At 50.6% G+C, this 12,632-nt stretch overlaps 1 protein-coding gene across 2 annotated transcripts in view; it reads left to right on the top strand.

Annotated features, from left to right (window-relative positions):
- The first annotated feature begins 2,502 nt into the window (after positions 1-2,502).
- Positions 2,503-12,632, top strand: part of RFX3 (regulatory factor X3) — a 261,490-nt gene continuing 251,360 nt past the window's right edge. The window contains exon 1 of one of the 2 annotated variants that reach the window (XM_038769597.1): positions 2,503-2,575. The gene's annotated coding sequence lies outside the window, so the exon portion shown is untranslated. Of the gene's footprint in view, positions 2,576-4,277; positions 4,354-12,632 lie in introns of those variants that run through there. The other variant, XM_038769596.1, reaches the window with a different exon arrangement.

Below are 12,632 nucleotides of genomic sequence, written 5' to 3'. Positions count from 1 at the left end.
AAATTGTCCTGGGGTCGTATGTAGGATTCTTTCAGAAGTACCTTTAAACTCTCCCTGGCCACCAAAATATCGCAATAATCACTAAATTAGTCTTCTGTAGTCTGTGCCCGGAATGTCTAAATACGCAAAAAAGCATTCTGACAGGGTCACAGATACAACCCCTGGAAGGACCGTATTTATTTTGCAGGATAAGGCCCTCGGTGCGGTAATACCGTATTGCCACTGAATTATGTTTGCTTGAACGAAAACATACTTTTAACTTTTACAAGGTTCACCTGCTTCTGGAAGAAATTCGCTAACCCACTCCTGGCACCAATAAATAAGCAAAGGTCTTCAGATCAGAGTGTCTCTATTCTGGGAAATGTGCTGTCCGAAAGTTGAGAGGATAATATACCGTGAGAGGATATACCTGTGTGTTTGTTGTTGCTTGTATTGTATTGTGCTTTCATATTTTTTAAGGAATAGCTGTCTACTGAGAGAGTGATATATCGTTTTCTGAAAGTGCTGGACGCTGCGTAAGTATTAATTGATGATCGTATATATTAAGTAATCATAATCGATTTATGGTTGAGCCATCTATAACAGGTCAACTTGGACTGCCCCGGTATCAGAGAGCTCACTCAAGACAGTAAATATTCTCGTCCGGGACGATGAGAACAGCAGTCGTCCAATAAGGAGAAACGGCACTCGTTGCGTGTAAGCTAGCCAGATACGGAGCGGACGTCACCGAGCCGGGTGAAGTAAGGCTTCCTGGTGGAAGACAGCAAGCGGAAGTAGATGCCGGCTGACCCTTTCCCGGGAGAGGTCTTTTTGCAGAGTGTAGGCTTTGCAATCAGACGGTCGCCTGTCTCCAGCCGTCCCCATCTGCTCAGCGGCGTTAACGAGCATCTCACGACCCTCTGCCGAAGCTCCAAAGCTAAAGGGCCGCGCCGCAGTCGTCGCCCCGTACGCCCCCACCGTGACCGGCGCCACGGAGGAAAGCGAGATTCGCCGAGGGATCCGGTCAGACTTAGCCGTACCGCTAGCAGGTTAAGCCGTCCTCGTGGAAGATCTCAGTGCGGGTGTGGGCAGAGGTGGTGAGACTTGGACAAAAGTCATTCGACGTCATAGGATCGGTAAACTAAGACTGCAGCGGTCTGTAATTGTTCGGCGAATGTGCCGGTCATCAGCTTGTAACCAGCAGCACAGTGTTTTTTGCTTACGGGATAAAAGACGTCGTAGATGCGCTAAAGATCTAAAGAGCGGTACCTCATTGATTGTGTCATCATCCTTCAGCGAACTGCAGGGGATGTTCGGCTTGTTACTCGGCACGGAGTTGGATTGACCGTCGCCTATGTTCCAGACTCCCGCTGACGTATCACACGGTGGTATCCAAACTCCCCGAGTTGCCCATACGGCAATTTCATGAGGATCAAAGCCCCGTACCAGGAACTTTGACACCGCGATGAGAAAGCCCTTCGAGCCTCCCGGCGTGCCTGCCAGCTAGGTGTCTCTAAGCGACACTTTCTCGCGGGCAACCTTGGAAACAGCGGGTGCCTCCCGCAGGGAGCGCCCGGGACTGGTTTGACGAGAAGGGCTCAGTGATCAGGGGCACCGCGTAGAAGCAGAAGAGCTGTATGTCGAGGGTATTTTGCCAACCCGCACCACCTCGGCCAAAAGGATGCCTGTCGAAACCCCCCTCTTACCTCTCGGGTTGCGGAGCAGACTGAGAAGGATGCGTGGCAAATGGTGGAATCCCAAGGCCGAAGAGATACAAGGCTATGCAGACCGGAGCCCGACCGAGGGCTCTGCCCGTCCTCGATGAGCGTCCGTGGAGCCGCAACCCCAACCGCAGTAGAGGTGGCTCCTCCGCGTTACAGAAAAAGAGAGATGGCAAGAACACGCCAGTGATCTCCTTACGTTGCCTGTCAGCAGCGAGGAGGATGCTCTACAACGACTTAGTTTGCTGGTGATCCAGCGTATGAAGACCCGGCCGCCGCTGCGGCTTTTGACGAGGTTTCCGCTGCAGTCGGCGTGAGGAAGAACGAACGGGAAGACACTTGGATCTGGCGGGATATCCGGCTTCGATCTCCAAGCAGGGAGGGGACGTGCCGCTCAGCTGCCTCCACGGACTTGTCGCCGTCGTCCGGAAAGCTGAGGAGATGCCCCGGGATTTCAAGGATGTCACCCTTGTCGCCGCATTCGAGAAGGAAAGGGAGAGCTGACTGTGGCTCCTGTTGTGGGATCTCACTGCTCTCTCTCCTCGGCGGGAGCCTAGCCGTAGTCAGCTCGGACTAATAAGTGAAGCACACCGTCAGCCGTGCCCTCTCAGACTGATGATGCGGCTTCAGAACACAGCGGGGCCCGGCAGGCGTGATCTTTGCCGCACGTCGGATACGGGAGAAATGCAGGGGACGTCAAGATCCAAAAGCACTTGACCGCCCCCCCTGTCAGGAGACCCGGTCCCGGGCGACGACAGTAAAAGGTTGGCTGCCGTGCAAAGTTTATCAAGACTCTAAAGTGGGTGTGCGACAGCATGGCGGATTTCACTTCCGGATGAAGCACGCTGGACGTGGTGTCCCAGGCTGTTGAACACGTAAGCGCTGATCTCCCCCCAACCCCCTCCCTGTCCCCTCTTGCCCCGCCCACTGCGCGGCTCTCTTTGAACCTCCGTACCCAAGGCTCCCACGCGCTCTGGATTCTGCCCCGTGGTCTGCGCCAGTGCCCTCGCTTCCATCCCCGCTGCGCCGCGCCGCCGCCCCCTCGCCCCACCCCAACCCCGTTGGCCAGCATTGTGTCCCTCGCTGGACCTGGTTTCCTGAGGCTATTTCTCGAACCCTGTCCTGCAGTTGCCGCTGTCCTGCACCTCTCTTGCGATGCAGCCTCCGCCTCCCCAGCTGCCCCAGGGACAGATGGGACCGGATGGGGGTAGGGTGGAGGGAGGGCGGCGGCGGTCCCCTCCCAGGCCTCCTCCCCCGCCCGGTCCCATCCCGTTTCTCTCCACGCCGATCGGAAAGGTTCTCCACCAGCCGTCTCGTTACGCAGCTGCTTTCTTCCTTCACCTGCTACACCTAAGGCCGCGCGGTAACCTTCTCCCCGTACCTCGCTCTCGCCTCTTCCGCCTCCTCCCAGTCATTGGTCATGCCTTTCCCGGAACTCCCTCGCTCTCCAAATCCATCAGACCACGTACCCGCCCCCCCATCCTCAAGGCCCTCCTGGGAGCCCTTCCCCGGGAGGCATTTTCCGGTTAATTACCACCGCCCTAAGTCACGTCATCCCGACGGGCACTCTTAGCACCTTACGCGTATATCGATTTATGCCTTTCATTTGACCAGCCTTCCGTGTGTTTCTAGCCCTTTCCCCTCGTACTTTTGTGCCGTGGCCAGTTGGATTTGGTTTTTCTCCCCAACCCCACTCAGCTGCATGTAACCGATTCACGTCTCTCTTCCCTATTAGATTGTAAGCCCCTCCAGGGCAGGGACCATACCTCTTCTACTGTACTTTCCCCAGTGCCTAGTACGGTGCTCTGCACGTAGGTAGGTGCTCAGTAAACAGTAATGAACGGATGATTGAACTGCTCGTCTCGGGTCGCGGACCTCTGACGGTGCTCCCGGCCTGTTAAGTTGAAAGTTTCATGGAGTTCCACGGAGGATCAAAATCCCATTCTGCTGCCGGGTTCTGGATCCCTCGTTTGGCCGTTGAGCGTGGTTGCGGAGAAAAGATCGAGGGAGACAGGACATCCAGCATTGTTTTCCTTGGTCGGCGACGGGGAAAGGATCAGACGACGTCCCTCCGGTTCTGACCAGCCGGCCGTTTCGAGGGAAAGCGATGTTATGATCTTGAGAAATTCTTCAGCCCAGCCAATCCTGTGTAGTTGTCGGAGCTCTGGCGTACTGGTGGTGTCAAATCCTTCTGTCGGGTCTGCAAACACCGGGTAGTGGTCGGGTTGCCGTTTCTTAGGCTTGCTGCCAATCTGCTCGCTGAAATAAACGAGTAGAGTTACGCGTGTATAGTACCTGTGCCTAGTTGAGCAGTTCGGTTGTGTACACGGGCACGTGTGTCCGAAAGATGAGCAAGGTATCACCCCGGTTCCGTGCAAGTTAAAATAATGTTGTGAGAAATGGAACTAGTCGAGCTCAATTCGATCAGTAAGGTGGATCCGGAGCGGCCGGTGGAAATCAAGGCGGCACGATTGGCCAATATTCCAGTGATGTCACAGTTCTCCTACGTAGGCAACGGTGAATTGACAGAACTTCAGCAGATCTGCCTGCTCGGGCAGTTGAAAGGCCCAAAGGAGCTAGGAGAGAATGCTCTGTGAGCGTATGTGGCTCTTTCGCCAGCAGCGCTGATCCTTGAGGAAGTGTTGCCCGAAAGGTTAGTGCTTTTCGCACAGTTTTCAGGTGGCTTGAACGTCCGACCTACGTGTTCCGCTGAGCCCTCGGTTTTGGCTGATGATGAGTTTTACTGCGTGAAACGCTTCGTCGATCTGACGGAGAGTGAATTAGTTGGCAGATAGACGGTATTTGCTCGCTTCTCATACTCAGCGGTGACTCTTTGATGGCTTCAGCAAGGGGCCGGCGAAACCCTTCTTCATTGCCAACTCCCACTTTGCTGCCATATCCGTGGCTTTCCACTCCTTCCACCCGTTCCTCTTTTCGTTCTCCTCTCTCCTCCAGACCCCACGGTAATTCTAGGACCTCTCCCTGTTTTCTTCTTCCTTTCAACGACGGCCGCTACCGAACCGTTCCTCCTTCGTCTCCCGTCTTCTCCTTTGCTCCATTCGGCTCTCTACTCGGTCTCTCTGTCGACTCTCCCTCCCGCTACTCCAAGCCACCACCCGGACCTGGCGTTTTCAATCAATCAATCGATCGTATTTATTGAGCACTTACTATGTGCAGAGCACTGTACTAAGCGCTTGGGAAGTACAACATCTCTCCCTCCCCTTGATCCCGAGCCCCGTCTTAATAATAATAATGATGATGGCATTTATTATGCGCTTACTGTGTGCAAAGCACCGTTCTCAGCGCTGGGGAGATTCCAAGGTGATCAGGTTGTCCCACGGGGGGCTCACGGTCCCCATTTTGCAGATGAGGTCACTGAGGCACAGAGAAGTGACTTGCCCAAAGGCACCTGGCTGGCAGTCGATGGTGCTGGGATTTGAACCCATGACCTCTGACTCCAAAGCCCGGGCTCTTTCCACTGAGCCACGCCGCCTCTCCCCCTTCCCTTTCCAGGAAAAGGAATAGGGAGTGGGACGATGTCGAGAGGAAATACATTGGAAAAAAAAGGTGAATGATTGGAGTTTATGAACGTGCAGGTTTAAAAAAGTACTTAACGTACTTCGTTCATTCATTCAGTCATATTTATTGAGCGCTTACTGTGTGCAGAGCACCGTACTAAGCGCTTGGGAAGTACAAGTTGGCAACATATAGAGAAGGTCCCTACCCAACAGCGGGCTCGTATACGAGGGCTGTGGATAGAGCAAAGCAGGTACGTTCTCCACTAACTGTGTGACTTTGGGCAAGTCACTTCACTTCTCTGGGCCTCGGTTACCTCATCTGTAAAAGGGGGATTGAGACTGTGAACCCCACGTGGGACAACCTGATCACCTCGTATCTATCTTGGCGCTTGGAACAGAGCTCGGTATGTAGTAAGCGCTTAACGAATACCATTAAAAAAACAACAACTGCGGGCTCAGTGGTCTAAATGCCTCCACACCCCGAAACTACTTTGGTTCCATATGTAGTTACTCCGCGACCACCTCTGTCCCTCTGCATTTTGGGGTTGGGGTCGGGGAAGCACCGTGGAAGCAACCGCCACTCTGGAGCTGGCTAGGGCTTACTTATGTGGCCAACTTGTACTTCCCGAGCGCTTAGTACAGTGCTCTGCACGCAAGAAGTGCTCAATAAAGACGATTGACTGATTGGTGGGAATGAAGGAGTAAAGGGAACGCTTCCTGACGTTTCGGGGGAGCCGCGGCATCTTCAGAGTTATCGGAAAAGCCCCCGTTCGGACTCCAGAGTCCTACTTGAGATTGCCGGAGGGTAGTTAGAAATGAAAGCGAGGGTTCTTGTCACTCCTTCCAGTCCTCCCACCGTCACGGATCAATCAGTCAATGGTATTTATTGAGCGCTTACTGTGTGCAGAGCACTGGACCAAGATGGGGCCTGAATTCTCCTGCCGGTTCCCTAGATCGGGTCACTAGACCAACTCCCGGGCACCAGACGTCTGGCCGTAGGGCTAGACCGACTCGTCCTTTTTCACGAACTCGTAGACTCCTTTATCCCGTTGCACTTTTTCCTGCCAAGCTTGCAACTCCCAGCCTCAGACAGTCAGGTATTTGGGAATGGTTCAGAAGATCATCCCCTTGGCCGTTTCTGCTTTACTCGCAAATCTGTTGAGGTGATTACACAAACTTTAAAAAAAAAAAAATTAAGGTTTCTGATCTCATCCCTTCGGTTAGCCGCAGAACCAGGCCGAGGGTAATTTAGTCAATGATAGGAGATTTAATTTTTTAAGTACACATCTCTTTATGTTCCCATTTTTACATCTCGGCCTCGGGAATAAAAGGGGTCAGTCTTCAGCAATAGAGTTTACAAGGATCGCTAGAGATCGTAGCCTCTACTTATGAGCAACAGATGAAAGTTTAGCATTGTCACCGTGTCGCGTTTGGAAAAAGAAATGCTGTGATTCCTGGGGAAAAGCCCAGAAATCAGCCTCTCTGGCATTGAATACTCGTATTAAAACTTTAGGATAGACTGATTTTTTTTTTTCCCTCCACTAGAATTGTAATGGGGACTGTTGTGGCATTGAGTTGAGGGCACTTGAATTGGGAAATAACTTGGCTGGCAGAGAGAGTTAATTCCACCCAAGCAGCCCTCAGAGTGTGTTGTGTGTGTGTGTGTTTGTGTGTGTGTGGAGTCGGGGGGTGGTCAGCAAAATAGATGCAGTGATCAGCACCCTCCCCCAGCTTTCTACCCACTGCTCCAAACACACTTGTGGCATTGCGTGGAGACAATTACAGTCATACCGAGCAAGGAGTTGGGGAGGTCGAGGGGCTTTTTGAATCCAGCGACCTCCTCGGAGCCCTAATTTTAGAAGCTCTGAGAGCACCATTGCTACCCGGGGGTCCAAATAACGGACACTTTCTCCGAGTATCCGAAGACCGTCTCATTTTTAACGGGTGCCGTGTCGTCTCCTACCTGGTAAAGGGCCCGTCGGGTGTTGAAGTTATAGACGGAGGAAGAGACACAGATAGCGTCTCCTTCATTGGTGCCGTCTGCTGATGGCCCTGTGTCTCTTTGAAGTTATACCAAACGATAACAGTGCTAACGAAGGATAACTTACCCACTGTGATAAGAAATGGGCCAGACCCTCCAGACTTTCTACCGGGATTCGGTACGTGGAGAAACGGCTAGAACGAGGGAAGCCAGGAAGTGGGTGTGAATGAAAAATTGCCATTCAGGGATCACAGTGTTTTCCCGCAAATAATTTCATTCCCGTTTCACTGATTAAAACGGTGAAATGCGAGCCAAAATCCTCTGAGGACAACATGATATCAAAAGTAAATACCAAGTGGAATAATAAGAACTTAGGTCTCCAGAATTCTAGAATCCTAAATAGCTAAAGAAATGTACATCTCTGTATCATAGCTCCATTATCTATTCATTACATCATCATCAATCGTATTTATTGAGCGCTTACTATGTGCAGAGCACTGTACTAAGCGCTTGGGAAGTACAAATTGGCAACATATAGAGACAGTCCCTACCCAACAGTGGGCTCACAGTCTAAAATTACATTGGTAGGATCAATCAATCAATCATATTTATTGAGCGCTTACTGTGTGCAGAGCACTGTACCAAGCGCCTGGGAAGTACAAGTTGGCAACCTATCTGTATCTTACTTTCTCAAGTTGCTTTGATAATCGTATTCAGTTTTCTAAAATGTTACATATTATGCAAGGGATTACTGATTTTTAAATAGTGCATATATATTTAGCAAACCACTATGCAAATCCTGCCACTTGGAAATTATTCGCAAGTGTTAATTCGTATTGTGAAGAGGAAAGGGAACGAAGTTGTCTCCCTATTTCCTAATGTCCTTTGGAAAGCTTTTAGGGTATATATATTTCGTATAATACAAGAATTCAAAGAGTTTATGTAACAGTTCCAGATTCTTTCCAAAAGAAGATGTATGATTAGGTAAATTCCATTTCATGAAAAGGGTCCTTTTATCTGGTTTCTGATTTTTAACTAGTACCCACCTGGTTTTATGCGTTGGTGATAAGCGCGTCTGTTTACTGTGGTGCCGATGTTTAGCACACCGTAGTTCCGAAACAGAATCTTCAAGCATTATACAAAGACTAAGTAGCGACTTTGTGGGTCACTCATTTGGAATGCAAAATTGTTGCTATTTCCCGAGTGAAAAGGCAGAGGCCTAAAAAGATTACGCTCTGCTCTTGGACGAGGCACACAGAGTTGCAGTTTACCATCTCCTGATCTCCATTTTTAGAGCTTTCCCCGCCCTTTCCCGAAGATTGGCCGTTGTGACATTTGAGAAGCGCATTAAGCGGCTTTGGGTTGTTCTGTCAGTTCCGGGCCTGGCCCGTTCCTTGGGATGAGCCGATGTACAGGAAAATCAAGGAGACCGAGCGACCCTCCGTCTGCTCCCCGGGATCTTTCAGCTTTAGCCCGAGCCTTGCCGACTCAGGTCGGAGGGATCCACTCTGGTTCAGCAGGAGGCATCGGGGATCAGGATATCCCTGGGAATTGGGCCGATCTTGGGCTCTGGGGATGCTCCAAGGTGAGCTTTACCTAGGCACCTGGAGTGAACTACACTCACAGGCTTTCTCTAGAAGAGGAACAGCGCTAGAATTGACCTGAAAGAAGAGGCTGCAGGGCTGGATCTGAGCTCCTGGGCCCAAGCGTCCCCCAAGGGCCTCAATCTTGGGCTGGGCAGAAGCTGATCTCGCCTTTGGGGAATTCGGGGTGGGATGCCATCCGCGCAGCCCTTCCTGATTTCGCTGTTGAACTTCGGCTCCCAAGCTGAAGAGGGCCCTGAGGTCTTGCTGGGGAATGTCTGGAGACGGTGGAATGGGGCCTTTTGGATTGCTTTCTGGCCTCACCTGGCCTCGATCGCCCCAACAACTCAAAATGCCCGGGTTTCTGGTCTGGGCTGAGCCTGGAATTAGTGGAGCGAGCCTGATGGACAAGGAACACCTTCGACTTCCTGTGCCGAAGGCTTAGCGTATGGAGAATGTAGTGGAATAGGTCGTTGTTTGGGAATATGCCCCAAGCCGTTTCCTTTTCCAAGCTTGGGAGTGGTTTTTGGCTTCAGCGCAATTCTAGGCTTCAGCATTACAATATCAGCTTTTACATCTGTTTGTCTTCCCTTATGAAACTGTAAACTGCCCGAGGGCAGGGATCGTGGGCAATTCTAGGCTTCAGCACTACAGCATAAATTTTTACATCTGTTTGTCTTCCCTTATGAAATTGTCAACTGCCCGAGGGCAGGGATCGTGGCTCGCGCTCAGTAAATACCACTGACTGAGTGACTCTTCTGAAACCCTTTTCACGGTCTTTCAAGATGTAGTACAGTAGTGGTGTTAAACTTTCCATTCTTCCCTCTCATTTTGGTCAAATTAATAGAATCCTATTCTTCGGCCAGTCAACAGTTCGAAATTGAGTGACCATAAATTGCATAGGATTATGGACAGCCCTCGTGTCTATCTAAACTGCTCCTTCGTATAGCCGAGTAAAAAATGAGAGGCGTGCTGGCCAGATGCCTGAAGTCGACAATTAAAATGTTTTCCAGGCTCCGATAAGGGTTGGTATATATAAATCTGGTCGTGTGATCTGTCTTGACCTAATCGTGCTCTAACTCTCTGAAGCTTCTCCAACCCGGCCCGCACCCTTCGCCCCTCTAGTCCTAACCTTCTCACTGTGCCTCGACCTCGCCTGTCTCGCTGCCCGCCCCCGGCCCACGTCCTGCTTCTAGACTGTGAGCCCACTGTTGGGTAGGGACTGTCTCTACATGTTACCAACTTGTACTTCCCAAGCGCTTAGTACAGTGCTCTGCACGCAGTAAGCGCTCAATAAATACGATTGATGATGATTGGAGTGCCCTCCCTCCTCAAATCTGACAGAAAATTACTCTCGCCCCCTTCAAAGCCTTATTGAACGCCCATCTCCTCCAAGGGGCCTTCTTCCCAGATTAAGCCCCACTTTTCCTCATCTCTCACTCCCTTCTGCGTCGCCCTGACTTGCTCCCTTTGTTCTTTCCCCCCTCCCAGCCCCATAGCGCACGTATTTATTTGTGTCGAGGCTTGCCTCCCCCACTCTAGACTGTAAGCTCGCTGTGGGCAGGGAATGGCACTGTTTATTGTTGCATTGTACTTTCCCAAGCGCTTGGTACAGTGCTCTGCACAGAGTAAGCGCTCAATAAATATGATTGAATGAATGAGTGAACGTAGGAGCCTTAAATTCTGCCACGTGACATTAGTGGAGTACCAAAAAACGGCATCACTCATTTCATGGTATCCTCTCCCCCTCCTTCCCCTCTCCATCCCCCCTGCCTTGCCTCCTTCTCTTCCCCACAGCACCTGTATATATGGATATATGTTTGTACGGATTTATTTATTTTACTTGCACATATCTATTCTGTTTATTTTATTTTGTTGGTATGTTTGGTTTTGTTCTCTGTCTCCCCCTTCTAGACTGTGAGCCCACTGTTGGGTAGGGACCGTCTCTAGATGTTGCCAACTTGCACTTCCCAAGCGCTTAGTACAGTGCTCTGCACACAGTAAGCGCTCAATAAATACTAAATTAATAATTAATAAATGCCAAATACTAAATAATACTACATAAATAAATAAATAAATTGATTGATTGATTGATCGGTAATAGGGTGAGCCCCTGAGCCTCTTTCTTATCAGGGAACCACCGCCCAGAGAGCAAGGTATTTCTTTTATGGTATTTGTTCGTTCATTCATTCAATCGTATTTATTGAGCGCTTACTGTGCGCAGAGCACTGTACTAAGCGCTCGGGAAGTACAATTTGGCAGTGGATAGAGTCCCTACCCAACAACGGGCTCACGATTGACAACAAACCAAGTAGACAGGAGTCAATACCATCAAAGCAGCGTGGCTCAGGGGAAATTTTTGGTGAAAATTTTTGGTGAAAATTTTGGTGAAAATTTTTGTTTCGTATAAACCAAGGCATACTTCTGATTTGAAAATAAGGGGATGTAAAGTCTCCGTATCGTATTGCGACGCCCTTGGCCTCTTTTCGAATCCCTCTCTTTTCCCGTCAGAGCCTGCGATAATGTTCAATAACCCGGCAACGGCGACCTCCGTAAGCAAATACAGGGTTGCAGAACCAGATGGGCCAAGTTCTATCCGTCAGGTTCAAAATAAATTACCGCCTGCCCTAGGAATAAGAAAGTTCAAAAGAAGCGGACCTTGCCACCCAATGGCAAAACAAGTTCTTTCCGCGTAGCTACTTCCGTCCGCGTAGTCCGGAGTGATGCCAGCCCTACGGCTTTTCCTTCTCACTGAACCAGTCCACCGACAGGCCCCGTACACAGTCAGGCCTGCTCAAACTTGGAGGACGCTAAGTGAGTTGTCCCTTTAGGTAAAAGAGATAGGGCAAGGCCCACACTGCTGACGGGGAGGTTTAATCAGCGCGCGTGGAAGTGTGTGATGCGGGACTCACCGTCGCTTCCGTATTGAGAGCACGCTGTAACGCCCACGACCTGAAGTGCTTGGCACCATTTTCATTTGCACGTTTTGGTCGGTCCACTCCCCCCGGTGCTTCTTCTCTGAGACGTACCCTTGTTCTAAATAACTTGGGCTACACTCAGCATCTCCTACCGCTAAATCTACACTGCCGCTGCTGCTCTTCTGCTGCTTTTAGCCACCTCGGACCCCGAGGGCATTTGGCTTCCTCCGGCTGCCCTGGGCCTCATTGGATCCGTGCACACTGACCTTTTGACTGGGCCTCCTGGTGACTATAATGCCCCCCTTTAGAGGAGAAAAAGAAGGCCCAGGAATAACTTGATTTATCCCTCCAATAATTCAGGAATATGAAGGGCTTCTCTTGAAGGTGGTGACCCCTGGAAGCAGATTTAGCACAGGCGGGAAGAATTCCCAGGATCGCCGAATGTTGAGACAGGACTCTTTCACCAGATGGACTCGTGTCTTCCTTGGGTAGTAAAGATTTGAGCCTCACCTTAAGGTCAAGGTTGTAGACTGTGATTTCCGCGGTCACATCCGGTACTGTGACTTTGATGAGCAAGAACCTAAAAAGCCCCGGGACTGCAAAGCAGTGCTCGGTGAACGGGTACGGAGGAGGGAGCAAAACCGATGGTAATGCAAGGTTTTGGATCAGGCTTGCTTTTTTCGGCTGGGCGTTCGGGAGGAATAGGTGAGGGGAGGTGGACTTGAGCCATTCAACTGACAAAGGGTGAGCTGATAACAGTCTGACTCATTTCTAATAACCTTTTTTTTTTTTAATATCGAGCCCCCGATTGTGAATCCTGGACACCGCGCCCCGCCAGACTCACTTTGGACTAGAGTATAAAAAAAATACTTCCACACTAACTACCCTTCAAGACTCCGGGTGAGAGTGGGAGGCCAATCCTTCGACCCTTA

The sequence above is a fragment of the Tachyglossus aculeatus genome, chromosome X4 (genome assembly GCF_015852505.1).
Source record: "Tachyglossus aculeatus isolate mTacAcu1 chromosome X4, mTacAcu1.pri, whole genome shotgun sequence".
Classification (NCBI taxonomy): Eukaryota; Metazoa; Chordata; class Mammalia; order Monotremata; family Tachyglossidae; genus Tachyglossus; species Tachyglossus aculeatus.
The sequence above is the reverse complement of the archived record's forward strand: the minus strand, read 5'-3'. Positions and strand labels throughout refer to the sequence as shown.